Genomic DNA, 13,088 nt, shown 5'->3' on the forward strand with positions numbered 1-13,088 from the left:
AGGTAGTTCATGCTTTTGCAAGCCAACAGGTTTTAACATCTCCCTTGTGCCAAAAACCAAAATGAGAGCATTTTCTACATTCCGTCCTGCATCTGGCGGTCTTAACACTATGTCCTGGAGATCATTGCATAACAGGACACGAAGTGCCTCCTCATTATTTTTTTTTACAACTGAGTAGTGTCCCATGGAGAGATGGGCCGTAATCTGTTTAAGCAGTTTCCATTTTACAGACCTCTGACTTGTTTCCAATCTTTTGCTGTCCTTTATTAAGACCAAGCAAAATAGCCACCCTGAAGGGACTCAGGACAATTTGGGAACATAAGCATATAATAAAAGTATAATGTTAATTCATCAATAATTTTGCCAGGGATTATATGTTAAATGGCTACTAATGAATGCACATTTTTAGGTCATTAATCAGGAAAATAGATTGGCACATGAATGATTTATGGTTATGATAAAACAAGGATGTGTACGGAAAGGTCAAGGTCAGCAGCTCTCTGTCTTAACCATTAAATGGGTCTGAAAAAGCACTTTAATGCAATGGGACCATTTTTTCAGAACTGCGCCAGACAACGAACTCAGTAATTAATAATCCGGAGTAGAAGTAAAGCAACTGATGGTGGTGGTCTACTGAGTTATTAACGACAGTGTTGACTGGAAGAGTAGGTTTTGGGGTTCATTAATGAAAGACACAGAAAAATACAATGTCTTAGAGTTAAAACAACAAGTAAACTTGCCTTCCACGGCACTCTGCCAAGTAAGGCTATATCGGAAGGAGAGGAATTTAACTGTGAGCCAAGAGTCAAATGCGGAGTAAATGTATCTCTCCATATGTGTATACGCACTGATATATATATGTTTTGCGGTGGTGGGATTTTTTTTTTTGTCATTGTTAATAAATATAAATTCTGAGTCCACCTTTATCTTCAACATTTTTTCCTTTGGTTCTTGAATTGCAAAAGATAGTAATTTAATTTAATCTAGCCTTAGACAATATCCCCCAGAGCTCCAGCACACTCAGCAACTACTCCTGACCTAACAGCCTCTCTTCTTCCAGAAATCAGAGCTTAGGATCCATCCTTTCTTGACATACTTTTCTCTGTCATGACAATAGCCTTTCATGGGTTTTCACTCCTCCAGCTGGAATTAGGCCTTTGAGGGTAAGATCCATACCTTAATCTTTTGGGCTGTGCAGAGCCTGCCCAGCTGAGGCAGTGCTAGCCCCCCACCTTCCAGAGGCAGCCCAGCAGAGACACGATGCACAGTGCGGGCTGCCTGGTGCTGAGGGATGGTCATGCAAACCACGTCCCCTGCGCCCCCAGATGCCACAAGGAGGTCCCCACGGGAGCAGCTCGGGCACAGGGTTCAAGGGCATCGCACCTGCGTTTGGAGCCACCAAGCCTAGTGGTCCGGCTTTATTGGTCAGAATAGACCAGGCCATTCCACCAAACACATGTGAAATCATGGCAGCCAGCGGCAGCAAGGTTTCCCTCCCAGTGACAGGCAGGTGCAGGCAGTGTGTACCGCTCGCCTGGGCAGCACTCCTCCAGGGGGTGGCTGGGGCCGGGCTGCTTCTCTAAGTGTGTCTCCACCATCTCAGATTCCTCCTCTTTCATGGAGGGTAAAAGCCGAGGATCCGGCCAGAAACTATGCTAGACGTCATTTCTTGCCAACTTCCATGGCCTGACTGGAATGGGAAACACCGGTTGGCGTAGGCCAAGGAATGGGACGGCCAGCGTCGGGCCGAAATCCACCCTCCCTGAGATTTCTGGAGGGCCCTCTGCCGCCTTCAGAAATCCATTTTGGGATTCCCCCAGCCGGGGTCGGCTCTCTGTCTGCACTTAACTCTCCCTGACTGATCCGCAAATTGGAGGCTCAAGGGAATGTCGAGGTCAAAGGGCACACACCTGAGCCCAAACTACAGCCGCCCCACCGAACGGTGTGCCTTGACAAGTGACGAGGTCTCCCCTTCTGAAAACTCCAGGTACTAGAGTATCTCCCTCACAAAGCTGCTGTGAGGATTCAGTAAGTTAACAAGGGGGCGGTGCCTTGATCATGCTGTCTAGGATTCCTCTTCCCCTAAGTATCCAGCCCTGGGAGGCTGCCCACCAGGAGGTGCTCACAAAGACCTGAATGAGGGGAAATGACTGATTCTAGAGCGCTGGGGCAAGGAAGTAGCCTTAAAGGAATAAGAGCTTCTCCAGACAGGATGGCCGTGTTCTCCTTGAATGAATGAGAGCCGAGTCCCACAGAAAGAGCCCTCTGGGGACCTGGATGTTCCTGTCACAGGCTCCCTGGAACCTCCTTGTCTGAGTCCAGCCACGCCTCTCCTTTTAAAGTCAGACCTTTAGGTGTTTGTCTGAGCCCAGGCTGCCCCTTCTGGGGTGCGGGTAGAGTGGGCAAGCCTGTGGGAGCCATACCTGTGCGCAGAGAGGATGCGCACAGGCAGGGTCTAGGCTTGGGCTTAGGGTGTCCAGAGGGAGAACGGCCACTCTGACAACCCCCAGGTCCTGCCGAAGATCTTCCACTCACGTGTAAAGGAACCAGACTCACGGAGAGGACGGGTAGAGGACATTTGTTGCCCAGCAGCGACAGATGGGCCTGCACTGAGTCCCGTGTTTGCCACATTGCTTGCTGACACTGTGAAAATCCGATCCCTAGTCTCTGCACCAACACCTCCTCTACTAATGCAGAGACCGCACTGCAAAAGAAGCAGTCTCCTGTGCCAGACCCCCAGGCCTGCCTCCCTACCACCACCCCCGTTTTAGTGTGCTCCCACAGAGGAGGACACAGCAATGGCACAATGGTGGGGAGGAGTCTCTCCTCAGGACAGCTGTGAAATTCCTGGGGGACAAGTCCTCACCCTGAAAAGTGCCCTTTCCAGACAAGACCAGCTCCAAGAAATGAGCATGTTTTCAAGTAGAGTCCTCTTTCTCTGGAGAAAGATTTTCCAAATATGAAAGAATGAAGGTTCTTGTTTTGCAGGCAGCAGAAAAACAGTGCAGGTGGTCAGGGGAAGACGTGGGGTTATGGACACAGGGACTGGACCCTCTGGACCCGGCATCAAGCATTCGTTCAATGAGCAGGGCCAAGGGCTCCAGGAGAGCCCACCCACTACCCATGTCAGGGTGCGGAAAAGGGACCAGGCCAGTGTCACGAGTCTGGATCTGATTTTCTCATTTACTGGTCACAGAACCTTCGTCCATGTTAGTGTCTGAGCCTCAGTTTGTCAACTAGAGAGAAAATCCCTTCCCTAGACTGCTTCCCAGGGTTCTCCTGATGAACGGGGCGGGGGGGGGGGGGGGCTATGAAAACACTTTGTGACCCAGAAAAAATTGTTTAAAAAGAAAGCTTTATGGGATGCCTGGGTGACTCAATGGGTTGAAGCCTCTGCCTTCGGCTCAGGTCATGATCTCAGGGTCCTGGATCGAGCCCCGCATTGGGCTCTCTGCTCAGCAAGGAGCCTGCTTCCTCCTCTCTCTCTGCCTGCCTCTCTGCCTACTTGTGATCTCTGTCAAATAAATAAAAATGTAATCTTAAAAAAAAAAGAAAAGAAGAAAGCTTTGTTATCTTTGTAGTTATTAAGCTAAATGCCAGCTTTCCAGGAACCTACAATCCAGTTGGGAAATAAATTAAAATACACGAAGCAGTTAAAGTAGCAAACCGTGACAGTCTGCACTTGGCACAAAACAGTGTTATCAAAATTACACACCGTCAATGTCTTGAAGAAGAGACAGGTGTAGAATGAATCAGATGGAACAAATTTCATGGAAATGGTCAGGGTAAGAACTGCAGTGAATCCTGGAAAAAGAGAAGGTTGTGGAGAAATTGGCAGAAAAGGAAAGACTTTAATAGTGTGGGTGTGTGTTTAAGTACAAAAGTCTCATGCAAGGCTAGAGAAACACACTTGAGACTACGGAGGGTGGGAAATAGATCTCCGCCAGGGGCTGGCAAGCTGGGAGGGTTCAGTAAGTCATTGTGTGTGTGTGTGTGTGTGCAAAAACTTTTTTTTTTTTAAAAAGATTTTATTTCACAGAGAGAGATCACCAGTAGGCAGAGAGGCAGGCAGAGAGAGAGGGGGAAGCAGGCTCCCTGCTGAGCAGAGAACCGATGCGGGGCTCGATCCCAGGACCCGGAGATCATGACCTGAGCCGAAGGCAGAGGCTTTAACCCACTGAGCCACCCAGGCACCCCGCAAAAACTGTTTTTTAGCATGCAATATGAGAAAGATTTTACATTTTTTAAAGATGTTATACACCTATTAGAATGGCTAAAATCAAGAATAATGACAACACCATGTACTGGTGAGGTTGTGGAAGAATGGGAACTCTCACTCGTGGCTGGTAGGAATGCCGAGCAGTACCCCCACTTTGGAAGATAGTTTGGTGGTTTCCAACAAAATTAAACATACTCCTACTATATGATTCAGCAGTGACACTCCTACCAAAGGAGCTAAAAACTTATGTTCATGCAGAACCCTGCACACAGATATTTACAGTAGCTTTATTCATAATTACCAAAGCTTGGAGGCACCCACGATGTCCTTGACCAGCTGGTACGCACAGCAATGAAATATTGGAATACTATTTAGAGCCAAAGACAAATGAGCTATTAAACCACACAGAGACATGGAGGAAACTTCAATGAATATTACTAAATGAAAGAAGCCAACCTGAAAAGATTGCATATTTTATGAATCCAACTATGTGACCTTCTGGGAGAGGGAAAGGCAAAACTATGGAGACTGTGGAGAGAGGGGTGGTTGGCCAGGACTAGAGGGGAGGGAAGAATGACTCGGTGGAGCACGGAGGATTTTTAGGGCAGTGCAAGGACTCAGTCCGGTACCATAATGGGACATATAGGTCACTATACACATTTGTCCAAACCTATAGAATGTGTGACACCAACAGTGAGCCCTAATGTGAACTACAGACTTTGCGTAATTATCTGTCAATGTAGGTTCATCAATTGTAAACAAAGGTACCACTCTGGTGGGGGGTGGCAATAATGGGGGAGGCTATGCACGTGGGGATACATAGACGATATATGAAAAATCTCTGTCCTTTCTGCTCCATTTTGCTGTGAACCTAAAACACTCTAAAAATTAAAGTCTCTTTTGAGGGTTTTGGAGGGGCAAAGGAGGGGAGGTTGGGTGAGCCTGGTGGTGTGTATTGAGGAGGGCACGAATTACAATGAGCACTGGGTGTGGTGCATAAACAATGAATGCTGGAACACTGGAAAGAAATTCTAAAAATAAATAAAAATGTTTAAAAATTAAATGTTATAAGGGAAAAAAATGTTAGAAGAAGAAAAAAAGAGGAGGAGGGGGGCGCCTGGGTGGCTCAGTGGGTTAAGCCTCTGCCTTCGGCTCGGGTCATGATCCCAGGGTCCTGGGATCGAGCCCCATATCAGGCTCTCTGCTCAGCAAGGAGCCTGCTTCATCCTCTCTCTCTGCCTGCCTCTCTGCCTACTTGTGATCTCTGTCAAATAAATAAATAAAAATCTGTCAAATAAAATCTTTAAAAAAAAAAAAAGAGGAGGAGGAATGACATAGACCATATATATCTCACAAACCTCAAGTATGCAAAGAAAGTTTATCGATCCCTGGTCCAAAGGACAAACATCTAGACTGAATGACAATGAAAATACAATGTAACTAGGGCAGCTGGGTGGCTCAGTTGGTTAAGCATCCAACTCTTGGTTTTGGCTCAGGTCATGAACGCAGGGTCGTGAGATCGAGCCCCACGTGAGGCTCAGTGCTCAGTGCACAGTTTGCTTGAGATCCCCTTGTCTTCTGCTTCCTCTGCCCCCTCCCTGCTCATGCTCTCTTTCTTTAAATAAAATCTTTAAAAAAAAATACAACATCACAGGGGTTTGAAGTGGCAGGGGGGTGGGAGGTTGGGGTACCAGGAGGTGGGTATTAGAGAGGGCACGGATTTCATGGAGCACTGGGTGTGGTGAAAAAATAATGAATACTGTTATGCTGAAAATAAATTAATTAATTAAAAAAAAATACAACATCACTAAATTTCTGTTATGCAGCTAACACAGTGCTGACAGGGAAAAAGAGGAAAAGCCTCAGATCAGTAAGTCTGATGTCCCATGATAGGAAACCAGGAGAAGAAGAGCACACTAAATCAGAAGTCACCCTATACAGTGTAGATAACTTGAATAGCCCTATATCCACTACAGGAATTGAAGTTATAATTTTAATATTCCCCCCAAAGAAATCTCCAGGCACAGATGTCTTCACTGCTAAATTCTACCAGACAAGTAAGGAAGAGTTAACACCAGTTCTACATTGTCTCTTAGGAAAATAGGTAAGAGAAACCTTGCTAATTCACTTCTTTTTAGCTTTAATGAGATACAATTGACAAAAAAAAATCATATATACTTGTGGCGTACGATGTGATGATTTGGGAAATGTAAACACTGGGGAATGACTGCCACAATTAATTTAATTAACGTATTACCTCACAGTTACCAGTTCTCTGTGTGTGATGAGAACACTAAAGATTTGCTTTTCTAGGGATGTCTGGGTGACTCAGTTGATTAAGTGTCTGCCTTCAGCTCAGGTCATGATCCCAGGGTTCTGGGATCGAGTCCCACTTTGGGCTCCCTGCTCAGTGGGGAGGCTGCTTCTCCCTCTGCCTGCTGCTCCCTCTGCTGTGCTCTCTTTCTGACAAATAAATAAAACTTTAAAAATATATATTAAAAAAAAAGATTTACTCTTCTAGCAAAGTTCAAGTACAGTATTACTATGGTGACCATGCTATACATTAGATCCCCAGAACTTTCTCATCTTTCTTTTTTTTAAAGACCTAACTGGCTTTATTAAGTGATTTATGAATCGGGCAGCATTCTCCCTAGCAAGTAGAGAGGACCTCTGAGGAGTTGTACAAAATGGAAGGTTTGTATAAGGAGGAGGGTGGGGCAAAAAAATTATAAGCAAAAGATTAAAAAAAAAGGGTTGTTTCAGGCAAGGTGACTTTCCCTTGGTGGGGGAAGAGCAAGGGGTTTTATCATGCAGATTACTCCTTCTTTTGGGCAAAAGAGAGGGTCTAGGTGATAGATCACCTCATTGGTGCTTATCAGAAAATTCCTGACTGACCAGTTAGGACCACTTTTCTGGGGGACATTGAAACTGCGGCCAGGTTAGCTGTCAATCCCCAGCTTGGCAATTTGGCTGAAGTGACATCATTTTGGGCGTGTGGCTTTCTTTCTTTTTTTTTTTTTTAAGATTTTTATTTATTTAGGGCGCCTGGGTGGCTCAGTGGGTTAAGCCGCTGCCTTCGGCTCAGGTCATGATCTCAGGGTCCTGGGATCGAGTCCCGCATCGGGCTCTCTGCTCAGCGGGGAGCCTGCTTCCCCCTCTCTCTCTCACTGCCTGCCTCTCTGTCTACTTGTGATCTCTGTCTGTCAAATAAATAAATAAAATCTTTAAAAAAAAAGATTTTTATTTATTTATTCGACAGAGAGAGAGATCACAAGTAGGCAGAGAGGCAGGCAGAAAGAGAGAAAGGGAAGCAGGCTCCCTGCTGAGCAGAGAGCCTGATACGGGGCTCATTCCCAGGACCCTAAGATCCCCTAAGATCATGACCTGAGCCGAAGGCAGAGGCTTTAACCCACTGAGCCACCCAAGCGCCCCTGTGGCTTTCTTTTTAATAATTCCTCGGTTTTGATCAGGCTCGACTTAATGGAGAGAAGTGATCCAAATGGAAGGCACTGGTGCCACTCTCAGCTCCTACTCTGAGGTTCTCGGAAGTTTTTGCTGTTTGTGTGGAAGCCGTAAGTCATAAGGTTTTATCTGACCTCTGTGATATTCACAGGCCACAGCTTCAGGTTCACATTCTTTAAGCCAGTTGTTTTCTTTGCCAGAACCCATTCATTTAATAACTTCAAAGTTTGTATCTTTTATTTATTTATTTGTCAGAGAGAGAGAAAGTGCCCACAAGCAGGCAGAGTGGCAGGCAGAGGCGGAGAAAGATGCAGGCTCCCTGCCGAGCAAGAAGCCCGATGTGGGACTCGATCCCAGGACCCTGAGATCATGACCTGAGCCGAAGGCAGTGGCTTAACCCACTGAGCCACCCAGGCGTCCTTAAAGTTTGTATCCTTTGACCAACATTGCCCCATTTCCCCCAAGCCCTGGCCCCTGGCAATCACCATTCTACTCACATGTCACGGATAGATCATGCAGTGTTTGTCTTTCTATATCTGGATTATCTCACTTTTCATGTCCTTCAGATTCATCCATGTTGTCGCAAATGGCAGAATTTCCCTTTCTTATGGCTGAATACTATTCCAGTGTGTGTGTGTGTGTTGACGTCTTCTTTACACATTTAGCTATTGCTGGACAAAGGTTTCCATATCTCAGTTGTTGTCTGTTGTAAATAATGCTGCAGTGAGCAGGGAGGTACAGATATCTCTTTGAGATTTAATTCATTTTTTTTTAAAGATTTTATTTATTTATTTGACAGAGAGAGATCACAAGTAGGCAGAGAGGCAGGCAGAGAGAGAGAGGAGGAAGCAGGCTCCCCGCTGAGCAGAGAGCCCGATGCGGGACTCGATCCCAGGACACTGAGATCATGACCTGAGCCGAAGGCAGCGGCTTAACCCACTGAGCCACCCAGGCGCCCAGATTTAATTCATTTTATAAAGCCAATATTGCCCTGAAGCCAAAATTACAAAAAAAAAAAAAAAAGAGTCAAAACACTAAAGATCAATATCCCTCAAAAACCCATAACAAAATATTAGCAAAGACAATTCAATAATATATTAAAAGTATTATACAACATGATCAAATAGAGCTTTATTCCAGGGATACGAACTTGGTTCAAATTTTGAAAATCAGTCAGTATGTTCTATCGATACTGACAGGCTAAAGAAGAAAAATCACATGATCCTATCCATTGACACAGGCATTTGAGAAAATGCAATACTCATTCACAAATAATCTCAGAATACTAAACATAGACAAGAACCACTTCAACTTAATACAGGCATTTCCAGGGAATACTTCCAAACCCATATTATGAGGCAAGCATTACTCTTATACCAAAACTGGATGACAGTCTAAGAAAATTATAGGCTAGTATCCCCAGTGAGTACAGATGCAAAAACTCTCACAAAATACTAGCAAATAGAATTTACTAGCATGCTAAAAGTATGATACACCATGATCAAACTGGATTTATCCCTGAGATGCAATGAAAATTCAACATAAGCACACCAATAAATGTAATACACCATATTAACAGAAAGCAGGATAAAAATCATATGATCTTCTCAATAAATGCACTCAATTAAGTGTAGAAGGAATGTATCTTAACGTAATAAAGGTCATATATGAGAAGCCCATAGCTAACATCATACTCAACTGTGAAAAGCTGAAAAGTTTTCCTTTAAGATCAGAAACCAGACAAGGATGCTCATTCTCACCACTGTATTCAACATAGTACTGGAAATCATAGCCAGAGCAATTAGGCAAGAAATAAAAGGCCTCTAAATTAGAAAAGAAGAATAACATGGTATTGGTTTCCCAATAATATAATCATATCCCTAAAGATTACACACACACAAAAAAAAAACCCCAGTTAGAATAAATCCAGTAAAATTACAGGATACAAAATCAATATAGAAACATCAGTTGCATTTCTTCACACTAAGAATAATTGGAGAAAGAAACTATAAAAACATTCCCATTATAATAGCATCAAAAATAACAAAATAGGAATAAATTTAAGAGGATAAAAGACTTGGGGCACCTGGGTGGCTCAGTGGGTTAAAGCCTCTGCCTTCAGCTCAGGTCATGATCTCAGGGTCCTGGGATCGAGCCCCGCATCAGGCTCTCTGCTCAGCAGGGAGCCTGCTTCCTCCTCTCTCTCTGTCTGTCTCTCTGCCTACTTGTGATCTCTCTGTCTCTGTCAAGTAAATAAATTAAAAAAAAAAAAAGAGGGTAAAAGACTTATACTATTAGACCTATGAAAACTAAGACATTGATGGAAGAAATTGAGGAAGACACAAATAAGTGGAAAGATATACCACATTCATGTACTGGAAGGACATTGTTGAATTATGCCTACTACCGAAAGCAATTTACAGATTGAACACAATCCCTATCAAAATTTCACTGGAAGGAAATTTTACAGAAATAGAGAAAACGATCCTCAAATATGTATGGAACCACAAAAGATCCCATAGAGCCAAAGCAATTTTCAGAAAGAAAAACAAAGTCAGAGGCATCACACTTCCTGCCCTCAAACTCTATTACAAAACTACAGTAATCAAAACAGTATGGTACACACAGACCAATGAAACAGAATAAAGAACCCAGATACAAACCCAATTGTATAATCGGTTAACTAATCTTTGAAAAGGGTATCAAAAATGCACGATGCAGAAAGAAGAATTTCATCAACAAGTGGTGTTAGGAGAATTGGTTATCCACATCAAAAGAATTAAACTGGACCCTTATCTTACACCACACCTAGAAATTAATTTGAAATGGATTAAAGACTTAAATGTTAAAATCTCAAACTATAAAACTCCTGGAACAGAGAAAAGGCATTGCCTTGGTGATGTTTTTGGATATGAAATCAAAAGCAAAGATAACAAAAGCAAAAAATAAGCCAGTGGGACTACATCAAAATAAATCTTCTCCAAGCCAAGAAAACAATCAGCAAAATCAAAAGGCAACCCACAGATGAAACAATTTGCAGACAATATATCTGATTAATATCCAAAATATATAAATAATTCAATAATGACAACAAAAAAAAATCTCATTTTAAAATGGTAAAGGATCTGAATTTTCCCAAAGACATACAAATGGATAACAGATACACAAAAAGGTGCTCATCATCACCAGTCATCACAGAAACGCAAAGCAAAACCACCAGTGAGACGTCACTTCACCCTCATTAGGATGGCATTTATCAAAATGACAAGAGATAAGGGTTAGGGAGGATGGGGATAAAAGGGAAACTTGCATACTGCTGGTGGGAATTTAAATTCATACCATACAAAAAACAGTATGACAGTTCCTCAAAAAAATCAAAACCACCATATGGTCCAGCAAAACCCCTTCTGGGTATGTATCTGAAGGAAACAAAATTGGTATCTCGAAGATATGTGTGTGTGTGTGTATATATATATATATATATATATATCTGCACTCCCATGTTCATTGCAACATGACTCACAATAGCCAGGCTAGGGAAATTCTCTCAGTGTCCATCAATGGGTGAATGGACAAAAAGGATGTGAGATGATTATATGACTGGCTATTTGAAGCAACATCAATGCACACTTGCAACAACATAAATGAACCTAGAGAACATAGTGGGCGATACAGAGAACGACAAATACAGTATGATCTCACATGTATGTGGAATCTCTAAAAATAAATAAGTAGGCCGCCTGCGTGGCTCAGTGGGTTAAGCCGCTGCCTTCGGCTCGGGTCAAGGTCTCAGGGTCCTGGGATCGAGTCCCGCATCGGGCTCTCTGCTCGGCAGGGAGCCTGCTTCCCTCTCTCTCTCTCTCTGCCTGCCTATCCATCTACTTGTGATTTCTGTCAAATAAATAAATAAAATCTTAAAATAAATAAATAAGTAAAAGTCAAACTCATAGAAAGAGACTGTAAAATGGTGGTTACTAGAGCCTGGGAAGTGGGGGAGATGGGGAAATATTGGTCAAAAGGTACAAGACTTCAATTATAAACTCCTAGTATCTAATACACAGCATGGTGACTACCTCCTCTCCCTGCATATATTTGAAATTTGCTGTGTTAGGTACTTGAAATTTGCTGAAAGAGCAGCTCTTGGCACTCTTACTACTACACACACACACACTATGTGAGGTGATGGATATGCCAATTAACTTGATGCATCAATCATGGCACAAAATTTACATATGTCAAATCATCACACTGCATAATTGAAATATATGCAATTTTATTTGTTAATTATACTCAACAAGGCTAAAAAGTTAAAGAACATCTATAAAAAACCTATACTAACATCATACTTAATGAAATCTATACTAACATCATACTTAATGGTGAAAGAGGGATTATTTTTCCCTAAGTTCAAGTACAGGACAAAGATCTCTGCTCTCACCACTGCTAGTCAACATTATGCCAGAAGTTCTAGCCAATGCTAGAAAAGACATAAATTTGTCCCATTCGCAAATGACATAATAGACCTCATAGAAAACCCCCAAAGAATATACTAAAACAAGACAAAAAAGAAACCAAAAGACAACACCTAGCTCTTAGAACTGATAGTAAAGTTGTAAGATAAAAGTTCAATATATTGTACTGCTCTAGATCCATGGGAACTGAAATGAAAAATATAATTGCACTTATAGATGGGAAAAATCTTTTAAATCCTTAGGTATAAATATAACAAAATGGGTACAGGACTGAATGGAAAACATGACAAAATGTTGATGAGAAAAATTAAGGAAGTTCTAACTAAATGCAGAGAGATAGCATATTCATGGATTAGTACATTCAACAGAGTGTCCTCAGTACATATGTATGCTTACTGCAATTCCTATCAAAATCTCAGGAAGATTTTTTTTTCATATGTAGACATGATTATTTTAAAATGTTGTGTTAGGAAGATAAAAAGGCAAGACACATACTAGGAGACAATTTTTGCAAATCACTTATTGGATAAAGGACTCATGTCCAGAATATATAAAGAACACTCAAAATTTAACATTAAAAAAGGGGGGAAAGTCTCATTAGAAAATGGGCAAAAAGGGGCGCCTGGGTGGCACAGTGGGTTAAGCCACTGCCTTCGGCTCAGGTCATGATCTCAGGGTCCTGGGATCGAGTCCTGCATCGGGCTCTCTGCTCAGCAGGGAGCCTGCTTCCTCCTCTCTCTCTCTCTGCCTGACTCTCTGCCTACTTGTGATCTCTCTGTCAAATAAATAAATAAAATCTTTAAAAAAAAATAAAGAAAATGGGCAAAAGACATGGAATGCTGCAGCAAAGAAGAGATACAGATGACAAAAACAGCACATGAAAAGACATTCTACGAGCCATCAGAGAAATGCAAAATAGGGCCATGGTGAGCGAT

The sequence above is a fragment of the Mustela putorius genome, unplaced genomic scaffold, assembly GCF_011764305.1.
Source record: "Mustela putorius furo isolate JIRA1106 unplaced genomic scaffold, ASM1176430v1.1 tig00000698_pilon_pilon_pilon, whole genome shotgun sequence".
NCBI lineage: Eukaryota > Metazoa > Chordata > Mammalia > Carnivora > Mustelidae > Mustela > Mustela putorius.